General features: G+C 38.8%; 1 pseudogene; it reads right to left on the reverse strand.

Moving 5' to 3' along the window:
• Positions 1–4,395: 4,395 nt before the first annotated feature.
• On the reverse strand, positions 4,396–27,032 carry LOC117022614 (ferritin light chain-like; annotated as a pseudogene).
• Between the last annotated feature and the right edge of the window lie 677 nt (positions 27,033–27,709).

Raw genomic sequence — 27,709 nt, forward strand, 5'->3', positions numbered from 1 at the left:
TAAAACAAAAACAAAAACAAACAAAAAAAAACCCAACACATCAAGGAATTGCCTCCAACTCCCATCCTATCCCACCACATCATTGCTCCAACTTATAATAAAGGACCATGGGGGTTACATGAAGAGAGGCTGTCTTAGTTGTGATGAGAAATGGAAAGAGGAAGAGATAGAAATCGTTGTCCATGCTGACATTCAGCCATGCCTGAAACCGGGTCCATCCTTTGGAATTCAGAGTTAGGTAAATCAAAAGTTCCAGTTTTATTTTGTTTAAGTTGGGTTTCTGAAATTTGCAACAGGGACTGGCAAATAAGTATGCAATAAGTTTTACTATGTTGGTGATGATAAGAAAATGGAGGAGAAAGAAACGTCTTTAAATAGAAGAGAGGGTTTTGAAATCTTCTAAAAGTTTTACTTTTTTTTTTGTATTTCATAAAGAGGAGTGGCAATGCCTAGAATAGGAAGAACAGACATAGGAAAGATGAGAATTCGTTTTCTTCCATGTATATTTCAAGACCTAGACCGACCAGTTCTTCAGGAAGGCAGTTGGAGGAGAGGGGACAAATTACTTCTATGGCTTATACCATCCAGACTTCTCAGTAAACACACAATCCAAGCTCTCATAAACTTTTCTTTTTCAAATAATTATAGAGTTACAAGAAGTTATCCAAAAAGTGCACAAAAAGATTCTATGTGTCCTTTGCTTACTTTCCCCCAAAGGTAACATCTTGTGTAACTATAGTACAACATCAAAATCAGGAGAGTGACACTTGTACAATCCATAGAACTTATTCAGGTTTCACCAGTTTTATATGTACTCATGTACGTAAGTGTGTATAATTTTATCAGATACATAGATTCTTGAAATCACCACCACAATCAAGATGTAGAAAAATTCCATCACTACTAGGCTCTCTTTCGTTACTCTTTTATAGCAATACAGACCACCCTCTCCACCCTAGCAACCCTCTGTTTTTCCTCTCTATTGTTTTAAGAATGTAATAGAAAGGAAATCATATACTATGTCACTTTTGGAGAATGGACTTTTTTCCACTCAGCATAATTCCCTTGAGATCCGTCCAAGTTGTGTGTATCAATAGTTTATTCCTGTGTATCATATTCCATTTAACCATTCATCTGCAGAACGGCATTCAGTTTGGGGCTATTATGAATAAAACTGCTATGAACATTTGTTTACAGACTTTTGTGTTGACATAAGTTTCCACTTCTCTGGGATAAATGCCCAAGAGTGCAATTGTTGGCTCATATGGTTAGTACTTATTTAATTTTATAAGAGACTGACAAACTATTTTCTAGAGTAGCTGTACTATACTACTTTCCCATCAGCATCACTGATCCAGTTTCTTTGTATCCTTCCAGCATTTGGTGTTATCATTATGCTTTATTTCAGCCATTGTGAAGGGTGTAAAGTGATTATCTCCTTGTGGTTTTAATGTGCATTTCCCTAATAGCTATTGATGTTGGGCATCTTTTCATTTGCTTATTTGACATCTGTATGTCTTCTTCAAAAAATGTATGTTCATGTCTTTTGCCCATTTTCTAATTAGATTGGTTTTTCACTGTTGAGTTTTCAGAGTTCTCTATATATTCTAGATATAAGTTCTTATTTGGACTATGTGAATTACAAATGTTTTCTGCCAGTTTGTAACTTGGCTTTTCATCCTCTTCACAAGGTCTTTCACAGAGCAAAAGCTTTAATTTTGATGAGATCCAATTTATTAAATTTTTCATTTTATGGATCATGCTTTTGGTGTCATGTCTGAACCTAGCCCTACGTTCTGAAGATTTTCTCCTACGATTTTTTTCCTTAAAGTTTTATATTTTTATGTTTTATATTTAAGTCTGTGATTAATTTTAAGTTAATTTTTACATAAAGTGTAAGGCTTAAGCCAAGGTTTTGCCTGTGGATGTCCTATTGCTCCAGCACCATTGTTTGAAAAGGGTCTCAAAAATTTTTTAAAACATTATTGTCTTTGACTGTGCTTTCATCCTTATAGTATTATTTTCAAAGCAGTTTATAAAGTAGGATAACAACTTTTTATTCAAAAGTCACTTTAGAATAATCTTATTTGTGTTAATTTGATTTTACTGTATTTGCAACCTCTGAAAGCCATTTTTCCTAACAGGTCAATTGCATCTCATTACATCTCAGGAAAGAAGAACAGCAGCCCCACTAAAAGAGCACGCTCTTAGAAATGCTGACCTTTTCCAGATCAGAAAAAATTGCTGCTTGTAAAATGAATACCCAAACCCCTAGATTCCTGTCATTTAACAGTTTCTTCTTCCTCAACAAAACCTGGCATTTACATGGGAGTTAATGAGACCACAGAAAAATACCTCAAGTGTTACATGGAAACTGTTCTCAAAAAGTCCATGTATGGAGTAAGTCTAATCCATTGTGTTTGAAATACTCATAATAAAATGTTTTTTAAAAAATTAAAAGTTGAAAAAATATATGGATAGATTTTTTAAATGAACCAAGTATTTAAACTTTTGAACCAGACATAATATTTCATTCTGGAACATCTAGAATCTGTTCCTTAGGTATTACTTAGCAAATAATGGCCTCAGAGTACTAAAAGGTAACAAAAGTATCAATGCCTTGCACACAATTTCTCCTTAAAAACTACCCTTCCTGTAGAAGATAATATCACTGTTACATTCAGTAATATAACAGCCTTATTGTCCCACGATTTGATTACTTCAGAGAGAAACAAGTCTTAATAATAAGGAAATGTTACATTTACAGCTTTTCTACCATGGGTGATTCTGACACTAGTTGTTGTGAAATCCTGATGGTACCAGTTGTACCATCTAAAAAAAAAAAGGAGAACCTATTGGACAGAAAATAGAAGAATTCATAAATAACTTTTTTCTCTCTGAGCACTTTGAAAACTACTTAAAGTCATTGTTATCAAATTTTGTTAAATCATTAGCATTATTTTCAATATCTTTTTAAAATTTTTTTTCTTAAAATATAGCTAACATACAATCTTATATTAGTTCAACAACAACCTGTGCCTTGCCCAAGGCCATCTGGCATGAGCCACAAAGCAATTCCCAGATGACTACCACCCACATTGGGCTTGGAGGTGCCTTGAGAGTCCAAGCCATGAACTAAGGCCAGCTGTTGCTTGTGCTGGGCTTGGAGCTGCTCAACCAGAGGTATGGGACACGCTGAATCCAGATGCTGCTTGTTTGGGTTTTGTTAACCTTTGAGAGATTTTAGGAAAGTCCACAGCATGAGCCAAGACAGGCTGTTTGTATGGAAAAGCTACTGGAAATGGCTTGACTGTTCCTGAAAGTTGGGTGGGTCGGGGTCTCAGGGAATCACCAGAGTGGAGCAAATGAACAGTGTTAGCCAGGTTGATGGAGACTCTGATATGGCAGCCACTGGGGTCTGCACCCAGGGAGAAGGACAGAAACCAACAAAGAAACCATGGATTCTACCAGCTCTCCTGTCTGGAAGAAAGCTGCCCTTCCAGCCCTTGCACTGAGGCCAGACAACTCAGTTCCACACCATATGTCCCTGACACCTTTTGATCTGCTGCCCCAGCTCTGGATCTCAGAGTGAGTGAATCTATCAGTGAGTAAGTCTGTGTGCAGGCTCTTTAAGAGGAGCATCTGGGACTCCAGCAGCCCTCCATCTTACTCAGCCACAATCTCTGCTGGTTTTCACAGACAGAAGTTATGGGGAATTATTTCCCTGTCATTAAAACCCTTGGTTGGGGAGCCTGATATAAGGGTTGGGACCCCTCACTCCTCTGGGGATAGCTCCTCCAGCTGAGATATCCCTCCCGATTTTTAATGACCACAAGTGGGTATGGGACCAGCCCATTCCACGTCTCTGCCCCCCTACCATTCTCCAGGTGGCTTATTCTATATGTCCTTAGATGTAGAACCTCAGTTCAGCTAGACTTTAGGCAATTCTCACTGATGGTTGTTCTGTAGTTTAGTTTAATTTTGACATGTTCATGAGAGAAGCAAGCATGGCATTTACCTACTCCTCCATCTTGACTGGAAAAATATCAGTATCTTGAGACAAACTAACTTGCCCAGATGATAGATGAAAAATGGAGAAAGAAACATTATCTTTTGTTATAGACTTCTAATGTATTGTTTTTGTTCATACTTGTTAGAAATTAGCTTTTATATTTACCAATGATATCAAAACTGCCAAACATTAGCATTCTCATCTATAATGGTTACCTTTTTTTAATGCAAAAATTTAATTGCTTCAATTTGGTCCAACGGCACGGGAGAGGGATCCAGGATGGTTAGAAGGCTGCCTAGTGGTTGCAGGGAGAGGCTCAGGTAGATGCCCAACACCAGGGGATACAGAGGGGCCCTTCAAAGGTCTCTGGGCTCCAAAGGCCCCTAGTCATGCTTGAGGGTGAGCCTTTTGAAGATACTTGCCCAACCCAGCCTGGGTGCTGGCCAGACTGGGGAGATAAGTCAGGTGGTCACCCATCTTCTTGATGTGTTTCACCTCATCTAGGAAGTGGTTCTCTAGGAAGTCACAGAGATGGGGGTCTATGCGGGCAGAACCTAGAGCACGCAGATCCAAAAAATCCTGGTTCAGGTTCTTTTCATCACCATGGCAGCTTCCATGGCATCCTGAGTTTTACCCCATTCATCTTGGGAAGGTTTCTGCAAGTACTGGAAGAGGGTGCAGCTGCTATGCTGGTTTTGCATCTTCAAGAGATGCTCAGCATCCTCGGACTTCTCCTCACCCAACTTGCAGAAGAAGTCACTCATGCCCTCCTGAGCCACACTGTCACTGTCAAAATAAAAGCCCAGGGAGAGGTAGGTGTAGGAGGCCCATAGATGTAGGTTGAGCAGACAGTTGATGGTGGCCTCCACCTTGATGGAATAATTCTGATGAACTTGGGAGCTGATGGTTGCTTAGAAATAGGAGTTAAGCTAAAAAAATGGTGTTGATTGGTCTTGGAGGCTGAGGATGGCTGAGATGGTTCTGTAAGTTGTGACTGGAAAAGAGATTGGAGGGTGGTTGGCGACTAGAAGGGGCATCCCTGGGTCTGTTCTATCCAAACACTGTTGAATCAAGAGACAGATCCAGGGAACTGCCCAGGGCACTGTGTCATGGTTACTATTTTTTAAATGGCAGTAAGGACACCCCAAAAAGGATACTATCTAGACCCAGTCACACAAGATAACTGATCATTCTTACATCAAAGGACAGTTCAGAGAAAACACTTCATTCTATACATCATCCCTAAGAATTAACATTTTCTTGACCTAGAGACAAGAAGACTCCCATTGTCCATCAGTAGCTTTGATAGCCAGACTTTCATTGCGAAGCACACATAGTACTCATTTAAAACATAAAGATATCAAGTGAATAATATCTCTTTTCTTCCAAGATTTGATTGATGATTTAATTTTGTGACTTTCTATTCTGTGAGGATATGATTTCATGAGAGTCCTTTTAATTCCCTAAGCCTGATATAGAAATGAAGTGTTACTTTTTTTGTGTTATTGTGAAATTTTGAAATTCATTTGACTCACTTTTAAATCTTATACAACAAAAAAACGACATACTGCAGTTATCCTGAATTACTGAACTTTACCCTGTACAACCCTAGATTCATGACTATATACTTAAGCTCAGCTGGGTTGTGATTACAGTAAATGTAAATGGCTCTAAACAGTCTCCAAATAATGTATCTCCTTAAATGAAGGATTCTTAAACATCATAGAAGTACCTGAAAATTATATGCCCATTATACATTATATTAAAAATGCCACCAGTGGAATGTCTATTTCCAAATGCCTTATTTTTTTTGTACAGGAGTACAAGTAACTTAAAAGTAAAAATATAAAGCTATATTATAAAAGTTTGTTTTATGAATGAACTTTCTGAAAATTTAAGTACTTAAAGTTCCTTTCCTTTGGCAGCCATTATCTAAAAATTATGTACTTATTTCCCTCAAAATTTTGAGGAAATTTCAAGTTCAAATTATTGAGGTACTAGATATAAATGACTATTCTTTTCAACACTTTCCACACTTTTTCTTTTGTTTTTGTTTTTTGCCAAGTAGAGGCCTTCAACAGTCCATGCTAAGCCTCATATTTTATTGTCATATTTGGATGATTGTCATGGATGTATCATGCCCAAAACAAGATTTAGCTGCATATAAAGAACAAAGGATGTCACCAATAAGTGACTAAGAGATGCTGCATTTGAGGCAACAAAACAAACCAACAAAATTTTGTTCCAAAAATTCTGAACTCTGATGCACACCTAGCACCAAGGGTTTTGGACAAGAAATTATAGTCCTGAATAATAATAGTAATAACAGTAACAATGATAGTAAAAGTTTAGTTCTATATACTTTTATCTCATCTTTTTTTTTTTACAAAATAATTTCATATGTATTTTTGTTGCATTTGCATCATAATGTGCATACTTCCTAACGTCTTTGAATAGGTTTGCTCTGATTATCTATTTCTAGAAAAGAAAAAACATGACTAAACTCTTGACTTCATCATGTCTTTTTGTCAAATGTAGACCTGACATCAAACTAAATTTTAACTTCTTAAATAGGAAGTTAATGCAAATCAGAAATAGAAAATGCTGGAGTTTTTTGGTGTGTGTGTATGTGTGTGTGTGTCTTTTTTTCTGAATTTTTCTTTAATCTAAGTCTCTCTGGTGATTTTATTTTAAAAGGGATGGTATTAATTTTTTTTGGTTGTCTTAATATAATTAGACCACTACAATAACATAAAGGCCTTAGTGCCCAGTGCTATGAAACAGGATTCTAGCAGACAGTAAGAAAACAGATATAATTCTCACATAAACATAAAAAGTGTTTCTTTGTCTCATAGATTGTGGATCATCAGTTGTACATGTTTAATCAAGATTTTCCTTTACTCACTAGAAAAGTTCAAATTTAAATCAAGTCTTCAAATATTGTTTTCTAGATCTGCAGTTTTCAACCTTCTTTTTTCTGCCTCAAAACACATAGGAGATACAGCATACTCTCCTCAATAACAGCAGTTCACAAAATAAAATATTATTTGTACAACCACCAACCATTGCCATGCCTGGGGTTCAACAGACCCAAACAATGTATCAGTGAATTTTAATAATCATCTAACACATTTCACGTATTTCTTTTTACATGTTCTGGATGCTTAGTTCCTACAGCTTGCACATTTCTGACTTTGGTTACAGGCCTAGGGTGAAGGGAATCTAGAATGGATGACAGAGGAGGTAGTTAAATATCAACTATAGTCTTAAGGCCATTTGCAGCAAGAGTAACTGTAACTTTCCATTAACCTTCCTTAACTGAGTCTTTTGTAGAGATTATGGCCAGCCACCATCTTGAGGGCTCTGGACTGGACTTAATGTAGGACACAAGTGGACCTTGCAGTACGAGGAATGCACTGTATGCTCAGCTTCACATGTTCTCAGCCCATCTTTTTCTCCAGCCATTACAATGGCAGCCAGCTTTGTACAGCTCTGACAACACCTTACCTAGGCTCAGCCTACTACTTTCTGCTTTTTGTTCTGGACCTTTTTGATGCCTCAGTTTGAGACTTACCCGGGAGTTTACAATCTAACTGTTCCAAGTTTAAGAAAGCCAATACTCTTCCGAATAAAATCATTGATAGTGTGGTTGGAGGTAGATAAATGCTCCCGCCTCCCTTCAGGAAGACAATTCTGAGAGATATTTTATATCTCCTCAGAATGTCCCAGGGCATCAAGCCATAGGCACTCACAATAATGATCAGCTTGATAACATGTCCTTTATTTCCTTTCTATTCTTTATTTTCTTTCTATTCTGTTTCCTGGATCACCTCCTGAATAGACTTCCTCCTGAGGAGACTCAGGATTAATCTTGCCTGTTACATGTTTTGTCAGGGGTTCCTAAGACCATACTCAGGCCTGATGATTTGCAAGAACTAACAGAACTCAGAAAAACTGTTATTCTCATGGTTACAGTTTATTACAGTGAAAGAATACAGATTAAAATCAGCAAATGGGAAAGGTGTATTGGACAAAGTCCAGGAGAAATAAGGCACAAGCTTTTAGGTGTTCCCTCCTAAGGGCGTTACCTGGGGATGCCCTTAATTCTCCATGCCATGATATGTGACAACACATGTGAAAGTCTGCCAGCTAGGGAAGGTGACTGGAGCCCTGGTGTCCAGGATTATTGTTGCAAGTCAGTCACAGAAGCATCCACCACCCCAGCAATCAAACTGACACCATACAATATGGTCCACAGCCTCAGGCATACAGAAAAACACTCTTATCAGGCAGGATATTCCAAGGACTCTGAAGTTACCTCCCAGGAGCTAGCCAAGGGCCAGTCCTATAAAGATAGGCTTTCTTTGGAATATACAGTGTCTGAGTAATCCAGGACTGCTGAGTGAACCATTTATCGCACATACAAGTGGTGTTCAAAAACTAAGGTGAATGTTTAAATTAAAAAAATTGATTACAGTAAAAGACACATTGCCATTAATCCCCCTCATTTTGAACACACTTATCCCATCGTTCTTGCTACTTTCTAAAGCAGTTCTGTAAGTCTTCTTTCATGTCTTTAGTTGCACTGTTGTGGCTGCCTTGATGTTCTGAATCGATTCAAAACATTTACCTTTCGTGGTCATGTTGACTTTGGGGAAAAGCCAGAAGTCACATGGTGCCAGATTCAGTGAATAAGGTAGATGACGACAGACCGTAATGTTTTTATTTGACAGAAATTGCTATACCAACAGCGATGTGTGACACGGAGCTTTTCCATTGTGATCACAAAATATGGTGAATGCTGTTGCCAAATGCCATCCAATAGAAAGGCAGGATCTTCAATACCAGAAGCAGCGCATCAAACCTTAGTAACAGTGTGTGACAAGTTTCAACTTGTTTGGTACAATCAGTTGGGTGTGAGCTATAGTTCAGAGGTGTGTTTCAAAGTCTGCCGTAAATCATCCTCCGTCATGACAACACTCCGTGTCACACATCACTTCTGGTACATGGCAATTTCTGTCAAATGAAAACATTACGGTGTGTCCTAATCCACCTTATTCACCAGGTCTGGCACCTGTGACTTCTGGCTCTTCCCCAAAGTCAAAATGATTCAGGACATCAAGGCAGCCATGACAGGGCAACTAAAGACACTCACAAAAGAGGACTTCCAGAACTGCTTTAGAAAGTGGCAAGAAAGATGGGATAAGTGTGTTCGAAGTGAGGGGGAGTATTTGAGGGGGGTTAATGGCAGTGTGTCTTTTACTGTAATAAATGCTTTTTATTTAAACATTCACCGCACTGTTTGATCACCCCTTGTATGTATTGGTCTTATCTCCCTAACTAGGTCTTCAAAAAAAAGGATCATATATTTATAGTTTTTCCCCAACTGAATACGTAATGGGTTGTCCCTTTGCCAGAGACAGAGTAAATGGGCATTCCTGGATTTCTGAACCTAGTTTTCTCCCATGAACATGTTTCAGCATTACATTTTGAAAAGTACTCATGAACTGCTCTATAAAAATGGTTTGACACCCACGTTGACTACATGTAGTTATTATTCAACTCTATGGAAAACTCAAGTATTTCCCCCATTGTTGACTCTCTACTATAAATCTAGATCAGGGTCAAAGGCAAGGTTATTTTATCGAATCACAGTGCTGACAAGGAATTTCATTGTTAATGCAAGGGGTTGAAAATTCCAAGCTCTCCCAGAATCATCTGTTTTCTATCTTTCTTTTTTGGGTCTCTTCCACCCATGAATCCCAAACCAGTTAAATCAGAATGTCTGGAGGTGGGGATCAGAACGTCTAGGTGATTATAATGTGTAACCAGGGCTGAGAACCACTAATGAAGAGGGCCAAGATTCAGGTGAGGGTTCAGGTAGGCAGGTACAAAAGAATCTTTTTGACCAACTCAGACTGGTGACAGCCTAGACCTCACTCAAAGTGTGGTCTATGGACCAGCAACATTGACTTCACCTCGGAGCTTCTTAGAAATGCAGAATCTTGGGCCTTACTCAGATATGTTGACACAGAATCTGCATTTTAACAAGATAGTTAAGTGATTTGTTTGCATATTAAAATTTCAGAAGCAGTAACCTGGGCAACAGGATTCCTTCTTGTACACCAGGACTCCACATTGCAGTTAGAGACCAAATCTCCAGTTGATAAGTGTTCTTTGGCCTGGCATATTTCTCTCTTGTAGATGGTGAAGGATGAAATCATGGTCCCGCCACTTCCATTTTACTCAGTCTATCATCTGAATTCTACTTACAGTTATTTGTAGGAGATAAAGAGGGGAATGGAGAGATGCCAGGATTTATTCCATCAATAACATCAATTTATGTAACAAGGAGATATATTAACAGTGGATTTTTACTATACTCTAGAGGCTTGTTTTCTTACAAAGTAAAGATAATAAGATTTCAGGGAACTGGCTAAAAATCTTTAGTCGCTTTTAATGAATGGAATTTAGGAAAAGAGGTCAGTAATTCATATTCCATGCTTATTACATGTGGGCACTAAGCTACTAAATGACAGCTCTATGCCAGGCCTAGACCTGCTCTATACAGGTTGCAGACAAATCGGCCCATCCCAGGCTCTCTGAGCTGACTAGCCTCATCTCTGGACCATTCTGCCACCAAGAGCCTTAGAGGAGGACTTGAGGTTTTACAATAATGGTTTACAAAACTTAGACCTTGATAATGATGCAAAGGAATTATTTTGGAGCACTTACTATGTGCTAAGCACTGTTCTAAGAGCTTTACAAATATTAACTCATTTAACCTTCACAACTGTTTTGAAATACTACTGTTATTCCTTTTATACAAGTGGGGAAACTGAAGTTATAGAGCGGTTATACAAATGGTAAGGACAGGAATCAAACCAAGAAGATCTGTCTGATACCTCCACACAAGACAGTAGACCTCACTGTATGGACACTCAATATGGTAGAGAAATGAGAACACTTGAATCTCTCTTTTTTCCATCTGTGGAGCATTTCTAAGTCCTACAAATAATCAGATAGGAGAAGCCTTGAAAAATCTTCCTTCAGTATATATTTTATCTCCCCAATGCCATGCCTTTCAAACTTTAATGTGTATATAAATAAGGCAGGGATCTTGTTAAAATGCAGTCAAACTCAGAAGATCTAGAGTACAACCCAAGATTCTGCATTTCTAACAAGCCCAGGGAATGCCCACACTTTGAGTAGGAAGGCCATAGGATGCGTAATACATATATGTTTTTAAACTCATAGACTCACTTCTAGTGAAATAGATGTTGTAACTAGTATTTCATTCTAAAGGTCTGTGAAGCTACTCCTATATAGTTGTTTGTAGTACTTAAAAATGCTCTCCAGATGGGCAAAAGGGAAAGTCAGATGGTTTTTGATGTGGTGTGGCGAGAATTTGAATCTTTTTTATTCCTGTAATTTGGTATCACTGATATATTTAGCACGAAGGATTCTAAAGTATGTTTTTTACCTCACTGATGATAATAGTTGCTAATATTATTTCCTTCGTTAGTACTTAATGTGCTTAGTGTTTCACATTTTACCTAAAATAATAAAAATGTTAACCAAATGGGTAGTAAAGAACAGTAATTTAATTTCCAGGTTGTAGACACAAGTGAATTCTCTTTTATTGCACTTAGTTACAAGGAAAACAAATGATAAACAAGTTATACATACTTCTAAAAGATGCTTAAGTTTGGATTTAAAAAGCAGGACTACAGCATGTATATTAAAAATACAATTTATTGTCAACGTGGCACAAAAGAGCACAAATTGCAAAATGATATCTCACGCCTTTTCTTTTTAAATTTAAAAGTTAGGGGAATGTCAAGGGTGTCTTTAAATATGATGTATTATTCAAAAAAGTGAACAAGTTTCCAACCAGCATGTATAATATGATGTCCATAGTACACATACACACAGATGAAAGATATATACTGAGATTATCAATAGTTATACATGGGCACGATGGATGGTATTTTTCTCCTACTGTTTTAAAGAAACCAGAAAATGACCTAGCAGTTCCTAGTGAACATGAAATATCTTACGACTCAAGTTCATTCTGTTTTATTGAAAAAGTTGAGTTCCACCTCTTCTGCTTGCCTCATGGTGGAAGAGTTAGTAAAAAGGACAAAAATCAGGAAGGATACATAGAAGGAAGCAGTATGGTCATGCATTGCTTTTCTGAAAAAGTTATAATTAGTTCAAAGTATAAATATAAAAATTATATCACAATATCAGTACCCCTCTTTCTCTTCATACCTCATTTCCTTCCAGAAATTTGAAAGTCGAGTTGTAGTCAGAAATTGTCATGGGTGCCTAGAGCCTGCATTCAGAATTCTGAATCTGCAATTTCATAAAATGTCTGGATAAGAAGCTTAGTAACTTTTTACTCCACAGCCTCCATTGTCCCTCAAGATTCAAATGGGACAATCACAACAAGATCTTGAAGCTTCCGGGGTGAGATTCTTCCAGAAAGAAACTCAGCAGCCCTTTTAACAGACAATCAAAACCATGTGACACCTCTCTGCTGAGCCACCTCCTGGTTGCTCACTGGAGGCTCCACAGAGAGCTCCAGAGACAGGAAAAAAAACTCCTTGGAGTCAGACACACACTGCTCCAAATTCTGAGCCTGAAACTCAGTGCCAGTTTTATGCTTCTTTTTTCTCCTAGATTCTAACACGGAGAGCACTGCTCACGTGCCTTGACTGTTGAACAACTTATCCTAACTCCTTCAGCACCTCCACTAAAGGACAGCTCTGCACAGACTCGGGTCTACCGTAGGTTGAAAAGAGCTTTTGCAAGTGGACAAAATTCTTGTTGCTGCATAGGAAAGTAAGGATATGTGATATTGCACCATATCAGCCTTTTGCCTGTCCATCAACAGGGGCAGGTGTCCGTCAGGGATGCTGTGCAGTAATGTCTGAACTTAGATGTATGGGAACTTAGCAAAGCCATAGGTTTCCCTGTATATGAGCTCTTCTGAGACCAGTGAGGAATATTATAATAATAACAGCATTTATTCAGCACCTGCTGTCTGCTATGTTCTAAGAAGTTTACACAAATTAATGTAATTATGTAACTACTTTGCAAGGCAGCTATATAAAATATTGTCATAAAATATTTTAACATAATGTTATATTCATTGTATAGATGACAAATCTGAAGGACAAAGAACTTAATAATTTAGTACATGCAAAGCACCTAGAATCGTGCCAGGTACTTAGTAGAGTCAATAAATGTCAGTTATTTTTAATCACACAATAGTAAGTGGCAGGGCTGGGATTGAAATAAAAGCATCCAACATGCTTAGCCACTTAATTTCTACCGCCTCATCTATATAAACTGAACTCCAGAAATCATCTTAAGTATCATATAGTTATTCCATATACCGTGTTTCCCTGAAAGTAAGACCTAGCCGGACAATCAGCTCTAATGTGTCTTTTGGAGCAAAACTTAATATAAGATCCGGTCTTATTTTACTATAATATAAGACCGGGTCTATAATATAATATAATATAATATAATATAATATAATATAATATAATACCAGGTCTCATATTAATTTTTGCTCCAAAAGATGCATTAGAGCTGATTGTCTGGTTAGGTCTTATTTTCGGGGAAATAGGATATATCTGGAAACAAGATTGTCTAATACAGAGAGCTGACCATTATTGCTCCTTTGCTTAATAACCTATTTTGACTCACTATCACTTGCAGGATGAGGCCAACTCTCCTGAGCATGGCATTTGAGGCCTCTCACCATGTCATCCCAGTCACTGTTCCCCAAACATCCCATGCACCAGCCCACTGTTCCCCTCACCATGGCAGTATTCACAGCTTATTCAAATCTCTCTCTCTCTCTCTCTCTCTCTTTCTCTCCCTCCCTCATTTTCTTTTTGAAATGCCTTTTTCTAATTTCTCTTCAATAAAACTTTCCCTGAAACCCCTTCTTCACTCCCAATCCCATCCTAATGAACTGTTGGCTCTTCCACAGGAAGTTTCTCACATCTCCCTTACAGCACGAACTACAGCATATTAAAGTCTCATGGTTTATATGCCAACCTCTCCTACTGGATTTTCACTCCTTAAGAGGGAGAACACAAGTGACAATTATTTGTAAAGCGTTCATAAAACAATTATTATTATGCACCAGGCACTATGTCCATTATAGTTCATCAGTTGTAACTTCTGGACATTAATTTGATTGGTCCTACAGCTAGGAAGTTTCCTCTTCTCCATTATATCAGTGCCTTAGTTGGGGCTCAGAAGCAAACCCTGAGACAGGGATGCAAGTGCAAGAAGTTTATCTGTGGGGTGCAGGGAACACTGGTAGGGGATGAGGAGGTGAGCCAGGGAAAGGAAGGAAGCAGGAAAGGGTGTGTGTTGTGAAGCAAACTAGCACTGTGGGCAACCAGAGCTTAGCAATGCCAGGCATTTGGAGAAACAGTCTAATACACAGCTCAGAACTATCCACCCTAGAGGAAAGGTTGTTGGGTACTTGTACACCAGGTCCCTTCAGTTCTTGCTTGAGGGTACTAAGGGATATTAATTCCCCATTCCTTCCTTGTAGCCTGCCCTTGTATTTGGGCAGAGAACGTGGCTCTGGGAAAACCCTCAGGCAAATAGGTGCAGATACTGGCAGCTGGAAGTGTGCTTGAGTGCGCTGCAGTGGTATTTGGGGGAGGCACTGACAGCATCTGCTACGATGCCACTCTGAAATTCCCCAGGGTTACGTGAGATAGAATTTCGGGAGGTTTCCAGTCAGGCTCACTCGACAGTAGAACTTCTTAACTCCTAGAATGCAACACAAATTCCCTGTCTTTGGAACTAAAGAATATAAGTGGTTAGAAGCCTGAAAGTAATATGAGACGGAACCAGTGGATAACATCTAAAATAAATTGGTACTGGTATTATGTTTGCATTGTATATGAGGTTATAACTTGAAGGAATAATCGGTGAATATCCAGTATGAACCAAGAAATTAAAAAGTTTTGGTCAAAACAAATGAGCACAAACAGCAAATGAAGAGCGTGGCCTTTAGTCATGGATATAAGGCAAACAAAGGTAAGGACATTTAAAGATCAAGTTAATAAGGGAGTCAGCGGATATGATCTGGGAGAGAACACCCCAAAGGAAGAAAAGGTATTAAGAACTTGAACAGTCATCTGACCCAACTGTGCTGTGGTCTAAAGATCTCTTTTGGTTTCTCATAAGGGGGTTTTATAGAGAACAAACCAATATAGGCGCAAAACATAAATGGCTGGAATCTATGATAATGGCATATCGGGAATAACAGTGCTGTGCTATGTCTTTAATTTCCCCCAGCAGTGTTTTTATAGCTGTTTTAGTAAGGCAAATACAAGTTTTAAAAATAACTCCTTGCATGGAGCTGATTGACTCCACTCAGAAGAAGCCATATTTACGCAGGCAGCACAGTGTAGGTAGAGAAAGTGGACAAGAAACACTCTACTGAAAAAAAAAAACCAACACATATGTAAAAGATGGCCAAATTAAAAATAAAAAGGATTCTTGCCCAAAAATAGGAAGAGAGAATTTATTTGTATATTAATATCTCTTAATAAAGAAAGTCGCAATATGAGAGAGTGGTTTACATGAATACGTGGAAATGGGGATCAGAACTAAAGTTGGCAGTATCCATCCATCTAATATTGTCCAGGGGAGAAAATACTGACCCTGAGGAAAATACACATGCTTCCTAAAGGGCAGTACCCTGCTCTGAGTTATAAATGACTCCTTTAGCTCCCTGACATACCTGGCCCTCTATCAACCTCCCTTTGCTCCAACTTTGTGCTTATGGAGCAACCAATGATTTATGTCCACATGGGCTTTAAGATATCTGGAAACCCGGAAGAGCTTCCTGGAAGGCAGATGTGCACATGTTACTGTAAATGAACAGCCCCATCATGAATGGCTAATTTGGTAAAGTCTTGTTTAAGTCCGATCACTTGGGTCCGATGACTTTTTTGGTAGGCTAAGAAAGTGAAGTGCCTGGGTCCCAAAGCTGAGAACCAGATTAGGGAGTCGGGGGATTTTAGCAAGCTAAAGCCAATCTACGAGATCTCGCCTGGAAAACCTGCCAAACAACCCCAGCAGAGGGCCCCTGCACCTTCAAACTGGACAGTATCACTCACATTAGGAGTCAATGTGGGAAAACATGTGGGAAAACATGTAGAAAAAGAAAATTCTCTCAAAATGCACACAGAAGGCCAGTTCCATATGAGGAGCCCAGACTTCAAGGCCAGCATCAAACCTACCCCTTCTCTGAAGACTTTGCTCTTCTCCAATGGCCTTTTCCCCCACAGCATGTGTTAGTGGCTTCTTATAGCAATTATACCTGGCAGCCCCACCGTATTATCAGCTCTGCAGAGCAAGAACTGGACCCACTCTTCTCTAGAGCCCCTAACACTCTGCCCTGTGCAAAGTAGGTGCTCAGTGAAGGTTTGTTAGAAGAGTAGGAGATACACGCCTCTACCTAAGAAACTTTCTGCAAATAGACTAAAAAAGATTTCTTGGACTTTTAGTACCATAAACTAGAAAACAGCAACTATTTGGCATCCGAGCTGGAATCTGGACCTGATACTCCCGTAGAAGGAATCAGTACTCCATACATTAGATCATTCTGATGTTCCTTTCAAAAAGACATAAGATGACTAAAAGGATAAAGAGCTGTGTCATGAAAAGGGTCTTTCTACTAGAAGCATTATTTTTGGGTGCATAGCAGTTCCAATATAGTGAACATTGTCCACGTCAGGGCCTGGTGAAGGCTCCCCAAGGGCAAAGACAGGTCATTCATTTTCTTTGCATGGCAATGCCAACCCAAGTCTTACTGCATAGTAGATGCTCCCCGGTGGACTATATACACTAATGCTATGCCATACTAAGAAGTGTCATGGTGAATAGGCATAATATAAATAATTGTTTTATTATTTTTATTGGTATAAAATATTATAAAATGTTATTTTCTATTATGGAGTCTTTATATGCAAGTTTACATGTATAATGTAATTTCCTGAATTTCTAATTGTTTTATTTGATGATTTTTATTCAAGACTCTTAAAATTTCTTCTTCAGTCCTGTTCTTTGCCAAAATGACCAAAATGTAAGTTGAGAGCAACATGTAACATCAACTTCAAAATTGGCAGCCACAAGACAAATGTTTTTAATTAATTGGAAGACACAGAGATTAGGGAAAGATGTTTTATGTGTGTGCCGTAAGCAGTTTAATTCATTAAGAGCTTAGTATGGTATTTCTAGATGGCTACTTCTGCCTGTTCTGCTTTATTTAAATTGTCCATGTAAAGGACAGTGAGAAATATGTGAGGGAGAATGAATGGGGGCAAGTCTAGAGAGATGGGCTCAGTGAGATTGTACAGGGGTTTTGTTTACTGTGCTAAGATGTCCAGGCTTTATTCACAGGGTGATGATAAGCCATCAAGAGTTTCAAGTGGGTAGATGCCATGGTAAGATCTATGTTTTAGAAAGAGCACTCTAATGTAATGCGGGAAGCTGGATGGGAAAAGAGTGAACCAGAAGATAGGGGCTATTGTGCACATTCAGGACTGATTCAGGCAGTGGGCGTAGAGAAGAGGAGGTGGATGTGAGAGATTTCAACAGAACCTAGCGGCCTTATGATTCAGTGACACTATGGCAACGTCATGGAAGAGAAAGAGAATGGCCTCCAAGAGTATGTGCAATATTGGTCCATCCCTGTATTCAAACTCAGTTTCTTCCTTATTCCTTATTTCTTAAGCATAGCACCTGAGAAACTGCAGATGACAAATTATATTCTACTTGCCCACGTGTTGTGATTGTTCCTTATTTTAGACTGGTTCAGAATTTGAGATGAAAGTAATTGGTGGGTACAATTTAACTTGGCCCCATTTATGAAGGATGGATGGAATGAAGGGAGGAAAGAAGGAAAGAAAGGAGGAGGAAAACTTACTAAGTACATTAAATTATAAACTGGATTGCAAAAAAAAAAAAAAAAGTCTCCTGAAGATAGCAGTTTTGTTGAGTCTTTAAAAAGCACCAAAGTCCACAGAAATGTGACACAGCTGGTTTCCCCTCCACGCAAGGAGCCACATCACTATGCCCCATCCTCTGCACCTCACCTAAACATCTCTTCGGCAGTTGCCAAAGAGCCAGTGAGAATAACTGTAGAGATATTAGGAAAACTATGTGTTGGGAGGGGAAAAAAATGAAGAGCAGCGACAGCAGCGATAGGGTGAAGAATGACCAACAAGGCAGTCTACGAAGTCTTAAACTCTTTCTCCCCCACTATCTGGATCTTTACTATCACTACTGATAGCAATTGTTAATACAATAATAATAGATGCTTGTATCAAAGCACTTCAATATTGCATTTGAGTAAAATAAATATTTAGTATATCTATGAGCAATACCAGTTAAATTTTATCTTTGAAACAGTTGAAAAATTAACTGTAATTATATTATCTTAATCAAAACAAGCATTTGAACAGTTATTTAGTTTAGTATTTCCAACTCTTTTAGGTAGGTCAGATACAATTATCCCTCCATTGTTAAAAAGTTCCTTAAATCACATAAAACACTTGGCAAACATAAAGTACTATTGCTAACACTTTGACACATCACCATCATCAATGTGTATGATTTACCTGTGCATTTGTTACGTGACAGGCACCATGGACATACTTTTCAGAGAATATGTCAAATGTGTAGCATATAACCTTGCTATGACATTAGCTATAATAGAGTAGAATTGAATACAGAGCAGATCTGATTTTGAGCCTCGCTAAGAAATGGCATTTTACTAATGGGAGCTTCCATATAATTTTAATATGGCATTAAGAATAGCATAATAAGAGAATAACATTGAGAATAATAATATGGCAACATCCCAGCATACTGCCTTCTTTTTCTAGAATGGATTCCAGGACGAACATCACTTCCTTGTAGTTAGCTAATTGGTTAAGGACATGAGTTAACTATTCCAGACCCCTGGGTACCAATAAGTGCTAATTTTGGCTGTAATGAAGGTTGTGCAGAAACAGACCTAAAGACATTTAATGGGATAAAAGTAGTCATATTCCTAGGGACAAGGAGTTTTAGAAAATGAACACTGGTTATCCTCTCATTATTTTGGAAAGTCCAAGAAATAGTACTGTGTTCTGAACCAATTCAGAAATAAGACAATTACATGATGGAGTTGGATACAGAACTATCTATCACGTTATTACTAATGAAGTTAATAATGATGAAACTAGGTTAAATATGCAGGCAAGTGCACCTTTCAATACAGAACCCCACTGGACTACTAGAGGCCTCCCTGGGGGCTCAGACCCCTTGCAAAATTTACAGCAGGGAGAACAGGTCAGAGCACATGCTTTCTGTGTGCTGGCTTGCTCCCAAAGAGAGAGAAAGGCATTGGGTCATGGATGTCCATTTTCTCCTTTCAAACTCACCCATCAGATTAAATCACTCCTCCTCTGAGAAGATTGAGTGAGAGGAATGAAGAGAGCCCAAGACTGGTTTGGGAATGGGTTTCTCAGCACACAGAAGGAAACATCAGAAATGGGGAAAGAAGTTTTCCCCTCTGTAAATCACAGACTTACCGACAGAATACGTGAACTTTCTAGGATTATGTAGGAAGTTGGTGGCAATGTCAGAGATGATATGCCCAGCGTTTTTATTTGTGTTAAAAAAAAAAATCCAATGGAGCAAAAACAGCATGAGAGAGACCTTCTGATTTATTAGCATAGTATCTGAAAAAGTTGGGGGATGTTTAGTAGACTACAAACTTAGTATGAAACATTTGGTGATGTGTGTGCTCTACTAGTGTCCAGATCACACAAAATAACATATTTATTCTGCAAAACTTTCTGGAGGAGTGTACTCAACTCTATGAGCCACATTTTTAAGGAAGCTAGATAATATATAAAGTACAGGGGGTATGGTGAGGATAGTAAGAAGCTGAAACAGAACTGAAGTTTGGAAAAGTCCTCACTAAGGAGGAGGAGACTTATTTCTGTGGAACTCCCAAAGAAAGACAGAACCAAGACCAGCGAGAAAGTCCTACGGAGGCAGTTTTTCATCAATAGAAGAATTTACACACACATACACACACACACCCCTAGCACTGAGTGGGATGCAAATTTGATGTCAACCCTTGTAGAAACTACTGGATGGTTTTCCAGTATTCTTGGGGTAAATTCCAAGTTCCTGAGTGAGTTCACAAAGCTCTTTGTGGGCTGGCCCTTTCATTGGTACCCAGCCGCAGCTTGCTCCCAATTCCCCGTTACTCAGCTGGCTGCAGCTACACCGACCTTTTTTCAGTCCCTGGTGTACAACAGGCTCCTTCCCACCTCCAGGTCTTCAATGTGCAGGGCCTTCTGCCTGGGTGGTCTTCCTTCATTTCTACCCCAAACCAACCCCTGCTCACCCTTCTGATCTCAGTTTTCCCATTTTCATGGAATCCTTCCTGACCTCCTGAAAGAGGCCATTTTGCCCTCTGTGCACTTGTGTCCTGCCTTCACTTTTCTTTTTTGACCCTGTAAGTCATGTTTGTCTTCTCTACTGGTCTGTGCATTCCATTAGGACAGGGAATGTATTTTTACTCGAAATATCCCAGAGCCTTCACGTAGTAAAAACTCAACATATATCTACTGATGAAAGGAGAGGAGGGGAGGAGGAAAGAAAGGGGGAAGGAAGAGATTCTCTGAAACTGGAAAGGTTCAAACAGAAGCTCTGGAGGATCATCTTTCCGGAAAATGATTGAAAATATTCCTGCATGGGGTAGAAAGACTAAACCAGATAAAGCTATTCAGCAACTATTTGCTAAGCACGTACTATGTTCCAGGGGCTAGGTCCTGATGACACAATACTGAATCAGTCCCTGCATTGATGTAGAAGGTACCTTTCACTTATAAGAGCTAGTGATTACATGGAACAAATCCATTTAGTACTGCAAGATAGAAAAATACAATAAAAATGAAAACATATGGCACTCTGGACCGAGTTTCCATCCCAAACTGCAGTCATATCTAATTTCACGAAATACATATTATTGACTTTGAATATTAGAATCACTTATTTTTTGTTGAGCCATAGCTATAATAAACAGAATGGGAGAGAGAGAAGTAAGTTAATATCTTGTGGAAAGCAACAGTGAGAGCTAAAATAAGGAACAATTCCAGTGATTCAGATCAACATTTCTTAATAATCATTGAGTACACAATTTAAAAAATCCCAATTGAGTTTGTTTTCATTAAGTCCTTCCAAAGAGTTCAAATATTTAAGGACATAAATGAGAAAAATTTGAATTCCCTTTTTCCAAGATGTTTCCAGCAGTAAAAAAACTCCACTTAGAATTCACTGCTTTTAAAACTTGAACTTTTGAATTCTAAAACCATGTACTTCTGATGAAAGAATGAAGTCAGATATGCAGCTCCTTCTATCAGGAGAGGTGGCCAGAATGGATCACGAAGGAACAGACCAGAGCTGATTCTGGGCTTTAAGAGGACAAAATGAACGCTTTGCCAATATTTCTCTGAGTAATTTCTTATTTTATTCTTTACGTCCTGGCCCATTCAGAGTTGCTTGGGAAACTCATCTATCATTATTGAATACTGCTCTCATTTACCCTGGAACATGCTGCCCGGAGATGGCCACATAAGAAGCAGTTTGAAGGCAAATTAGTGCCACAGTTCATGGCCTCTGCCCTTGGGACATTCATCAGTCACTGCTTTCTCTGTCCACATAGTCTTAACACCCAGAGCATATACTCTCGTCCTCTTCTTGTGCACCTGCAAGAGGTTTTTGCCTGGAAAGTGTTTTATGGTATTTTAAGATAAGGAATATCAGATCAGACTAGTCCACAAAAGCAGAAAAAGTAAGAATAGTGAGAGAGACTGAAGATGTAATATGGGGGAGAAGATAATTAATGGATCGAGATTTTGGAGGAGGTAGGAGGGGTAAAACAAATGCCAGCTAATCTGAAAGGTCATTTTAAGAATGCATTCCAGAGGTCCACTAAGAAAGCTCAGAGTTCTCTAACTTAGAAATTATTCAACTTTACAACTCCACTATTGTTTACATTTGTTTCTTCATATCAAAGTAATATAGTAAAATAATAACTCAAAAAATTTTGCTGTTCAGCTCTCAGAATACAGTCATTCATAATACAAATTTAAACTATACTGGCTTCATTGCATTGAAAATGTTTGGGTTCCCATTAATTAAGGCTTAAGTTGATTAGTAGATTTAAGAATCACATTCATAAATGTAGTTTTATGAATGCCTATGTAATAGAATAAGCATGATAGAAACAAACAATTTACCATTCAGTAATAGTCAATTGGTAAATACCTGATCACAATTTGTGTCAAGGATCAATACTAAAAACTGTGGAAAAGTGGCTGTCAAATTAAAGGATGCCAACTTCTGTGACCATCAGAATCTTAAGATTCATAATCTCACTCTACTATTTTTTTCAAACCAATTAAATGACCTAACTGAGGAAATGTGACATTTACTAGGTACTGAAGAGTGGTTAAGTTGGTTATGTGTGTTTTTGTACTTTTATTTTTAACTTTGTATTACGGAAAATTTCAAACATATACAAAAAAGAGATAATAAAACTTCATGCACCTATCATTCAGCTTCAACAATCTTGTTTCATCTACACCCCTATTTATTCCCCTGCAAATTATTTTAAAGTGAAGCTCAAATATCATTTTATTTCATCCTGTGTCTATGTATTACCAATTTTACTATTATTACACATGCTTCCCTCCTGGGATTAAATCATTTATCAGTCATCAGAGACATATACGAGGTCTGACAAGTTAAGTTTGCAAAGTCATTCTAGAAAAAGTGCTACATACCTCATTGATGAATATCACTACAGTCACCTTGGAAGTACTCCCCTTGGGAAGCTATGCACTGATGCCAGCACCTAGTCCACCCTTCAAAGCAATTCTGGAACTCTTTCTGGAATGGCCATCAGAGCTGTTGTATTAACCTTGATGTCCTGAATGTCATTAAAATGTCTTCCTTTCAATATTTCCTTTATCTTCGGGTAAAGAAAGAAGTCACTGGGGCCAGATCAGGTGAGTAGAGAGGATGTTACAATACAGTTATTTGTTTACTGGCTCAAAACTCCGTCACAGATAGTGCTGTGTAAGCTGATGCATTGTCGTGACGCAAGAGCCATGAATTGCTGGCGAAAAGTTCAGATCATCTAATCTCTTCACACAGCCTTTTCAGAACTTTCAAATAGTAAACTTGGTTAACTGTTTGTCCAGTTGGTACAAATTCATAATGAATAATCCCTCTGATATCAAAAAAGGTTAGCAACATCGTTTTGACTCTTGATTTGGACTGACAGAACTTTTTTGGTTGTGGAGAATTGGCTGATTTCCATTGTGCACATAGACACTCTGTTTCAGGGTCGTATTGGTACACTCATGTTTCATCACGTGATAACACGGCCCAAAACGTAGTCTTGCCTCTCCAAAAGGTCTTGGCAAACTTCAACTCTTCTTCACTTTTGTTCATTAGTGAGCTCCTTCTGGACCACTTTTGCACATTTTTCTCATGCCAAGATTTTCAGTTAAGATTTTCCTAACTGTTTCTATATTAGTGTTTACTTGGTCAGCTATGCTTCTCACAGTCAGCTGATGATTTTGATGCACAATTCGAGGAAATTTTGCAATGTTTTCATCAATTCTGCTTGTAACTGGCCACCCAGATCTCTCTTCATCAGTGATGTGTTCTCTGCCCTCAAACGTTTAATCCATTTGTACACTGCCATTTTCTTCATTGTATTATCCCCATAAACTTGGACTAGTACATCCCTGATTTTATTTCCACTCTTGCCAAGTTTAACAAGAAATTTAATGTTTGTTCATTGCTCTAATTCAAGCTTAGACATTCTCGCGAAGGCTCACAAAAACATGCAACAGTAATGAATGCCACTCAGCAGGACACCACCACACATTGACATGAACACAGCTGTACGACACTGATATACAGAGGTTATAGAACTTTACTGAGCTATTTGTACAGTGCTGCCTATGTAAGTGCACGGTGGCAAGTTCGCAAAAAAAAAAAAATATTTGTCAGACCTCATATGTTGTAGTGAAGGTAAGTCAGCAATACTAAACCTAGTTAAACTATTGACTAACCTGACAGAAGAAGGAACATGTCCATTTCCAAGTGTAACTACCTCCTTAGTGCCTGCTGTTCTTTTACACATTTCTGGCATTCAATTAAAAAAATTATGAGACACAAAAAGCAAAAAACCCAAATCATTGGCAACAGTTAAAGTAGCCCACAGAAGAACTAGAGATGTCTCAAATGTTAAAACTACCAGATAGATGGGCCAGGCTCAGGTGGTTGGAGCTCCACGCTCCTAACTCTGAAGGCTGCCGGTTCGATTCCCACATGGGCCAGTGGGCTCTCAACCACAAGGATGCCGGTTCAACTCCCGCAAGGGATGGTGGACTGTGCCCCCTGCAACTAGAAACAGCAACTGGACCTGGAGCTGAGCTGCGCCCTCCACAACTAAGACTGAAAGGACAACAACTTGAAGCTGAACGGCACCCTTCATGGCTGGGATTGAAGGGACAACAACTTCACTTGGAAAAAAGGCCTGGAAGTGCTCACTGTTCCCCAATAAAGTCTTGTTCCCCTTCCCCAATAAAATCTAAGAACAAAACAAAACAAAACAAAAAAACCACAAAACTACCAGATAGAGACTTTAAAGTAATTGTGGTTAACGTGTTAAAGTCTCTAGTAGAAAAAGTAGACACCTTGAATAAACAGATGAAGAATTTTAGCAAAGAGATGGAACATCCAAAAAACAGTCAAATAGAAATTCTAGAAAGAAAAAAGCACAGCATCAGAGTTGAAGAATGCTTTCAATGGGCTTATTAGGCAACTGGACATAGCAGAGGAAAGAATCAATGAATTTGAAGATAAATCAACAGAAATTATCCAAACTGAAACACGAAGTGAAAACAGAGTGGGGGAAGAAATAAATAACAACAAAAATAAAATCCCAGAATATTCAAGAGCTCTGAGGAGGACAATATCAAATAGATATAATTGGAGTACTAGGAAGAGAAGGAAGTGAGAAGGGGTCAACAGCAATATTTGAAGATGTAGTGGCTGAGAATTTTTCAAAATTAATATTAGACAACAAACAAATCCAAGAAGCTCAGTGAACCCAAATGGAAAATATAGAAAAAGAAATAACATCTGACTCTATTATAGTCAAATTGTTGAAAACCGAATATAAAGGAAAAAATCGTGAAGACAGGCAGAAATAAAAAAACACACATGCAAAGAACAAAGACATGAATGACAAAAACATGTCAGAAATCATGAAATGAAGCTAAAATATTTAAAGAAATAAACAAAAAAGTCAACCCAAAATTCCAAAATTCTATATCAGTGAAAACGTATTTCATAATGAAACTAAGAAGTGGGACTTCTGGAATGATGGAGTTAGGAGCTCAACTGACTCTCCCGCAAAACAATTTAACTAACTGGTGAAAAATAACTTTTATTTATTTTGTCTCTGGAAATTGTCCTAAGGGTATACAGCAAATGGAGAAACATTCATTCAAGAAAATCTACTAAATATCAGTAAAAATAGTATTTGAATCACAATCTATTCCACTATCCTTTGAGCTCTGCATTACAGAAACTGTATTTACGTGTAGCCAAAAAATGGGAGCTCCCCCTCTCCCTAGCTCCCAGTCTAGGAAGACATTTCATCCCAGGAGGAGCAGACTCCTGGTGTTTCTCATCTATCTAAGCAGGCATGGCTAAGAGGATTGGGACTCTTATCGCCCAGCCAGTTCCCCACTCATAGGACAGAAGCTCTTTTCCAAGCACAGAAGGCCAAATATGCTGTGGCCCATATCACCCCACCCCAACTCACTCAAAGGTAGAGGTTCCACCCTGGAGGGACAAGCTGAGAAGACCAGGAGATGCCAACACTTCCCCCCTCCCACCCCAGTGCATACTCATAGAGCAGCGGTGCCATTCCAGGGAAAGTGGGTCATCACACCCAAATATGGTAGAGTGTACAGGCATTCTGCCTAGGAACAGCAGGCCACACAGATGAGGAGCTTTGCATCTCAGCCTGAGGATAATGACTAAATTTGGAATTGAGAGTGAAGAACGCCATGCTTAAGGACACTGTTGAAAAACAATACATATTAGGTTGGTGCAAAAGTAATTGCGATTTTTGCAATTATTAACCTTTTACACTGCAATTACTTTTGCACCAACCGACCATAATAATCTCAAGATCCATCTGAAAGCAACAAAGGAACAAGACAAACAAAAAAAGAAAACAAAAAACTCATAGCCACAGACAATAGTTTATTGGTTACCAGAGGGTAAGGGGGATAATAGAAGAGGGAAAAGGGGGTCAAATATATGGTGATGGAAAGAAAACTGACTCTGGGTGGTGAACACACAATGTGATGTATAGACGATGTATTACAAATTGTACACTTGAAACCTATGTAATTTTACTAACCATTGTCACTCGAATAAATTTAATTAAAAAAAAAGAAAAACAATGCAGATCTTAGTGGGGAGCAATTAAGAGGTGGCTGGTAACTCCTTGATATAGCAAAATAGCAGAGCAACCAGAAATTTAATAGAGAGAATCAGGGAGAAAGGCAGGCAAGAAGAGGCGACCTGGGATCAGAGTCAATTCTGGGGGGTCGGAAAGGCTGTGCTCAAACACTAGGCTGTCCCCACTCAGCAGGGATCAGAGCAGGACACTGGACAAACTTGAAAGCATTCCCACACCTGACAGACACCCGATAACCCAGGGCACAGCCTCACTGCACAACCTCTGACCAAATGCTGCCTGCACAATAAGCTGCTCTGACTGAGGGCCAGCTCCTAGGATGCCAGGCTTGCACACAACACCACAGTCACCCCTGGCAGTCCGGAAGGCTGTGCATGCCAAAGGCTGCATCCTCCGTAAGGACAAGTGCAATTAGAAATAAGAGGCGTAATGCTCTTTGTTAAAAATAAGGAATGAGATGACCCGTCTTTCCTTTTTCTCAGGTAATTCACTTTAGAAAACTTATTGTAAGTACTTTCTCCTCTCTGAAATGTAGATAAACCCCTTTGAACACTAGATGAGCCTTTTTCATCTTCATAACCCAGGAACGTCATTCTCAAGGGCCTGGGAGCCATGTCTTTGAAATGTAATCATCAAGGTAGGATAGCACCACTCTCTCCCAGTTTTTTGTGGGAAGGTAGGAGCCTAAGTTTGGTGGGGTTTTGTTCCAAGTTGCAAAACTACCTCCTGTCACAGAGAGATGAGAGGTTTGTGTTCCTTCTGAATAAAGCCAATTTGCTAACTTAGACTGTTACCCGAATTACCAGGTAATGTTGCATGAACCATGTGTGACAAAAGGTGCTATCAAGTCCTCTCATTTTACCAGTTATTGTTTATCTTGAAAACATACATGCAATGTGCTGTACCTCCTTGGCTGTATTAAAGGTGAGGATCTCTTTCTGCCTTTGCAGTCTCTTAATGGATTGTCTGTGATGCTCGTCACATTCTGGCTAATGTTTATTTAGTAATAAAACTGTTTTCTTTACTACCTCTGTGGAGAAGTTCTCTGGGTTGGAGAAGATTTTGTT

The sequence above is a fragment of the Rhinolophus ferrumequinum genome, chromosome 5, assembly GCF_004115265.2.
Source record: "Rhinolophus ferrumequinum isolate MPI-CBG mRhiFer1 chromosome 5, mRhiFer1_v1.p, whole genome shotgun sequence".
NCBI lineage: Eukaryota > Metazoa > Chordata > Mammalia > Chiroptera > Rhinolophidae > Rhinolophus > Rhinolophus ferrumequinum.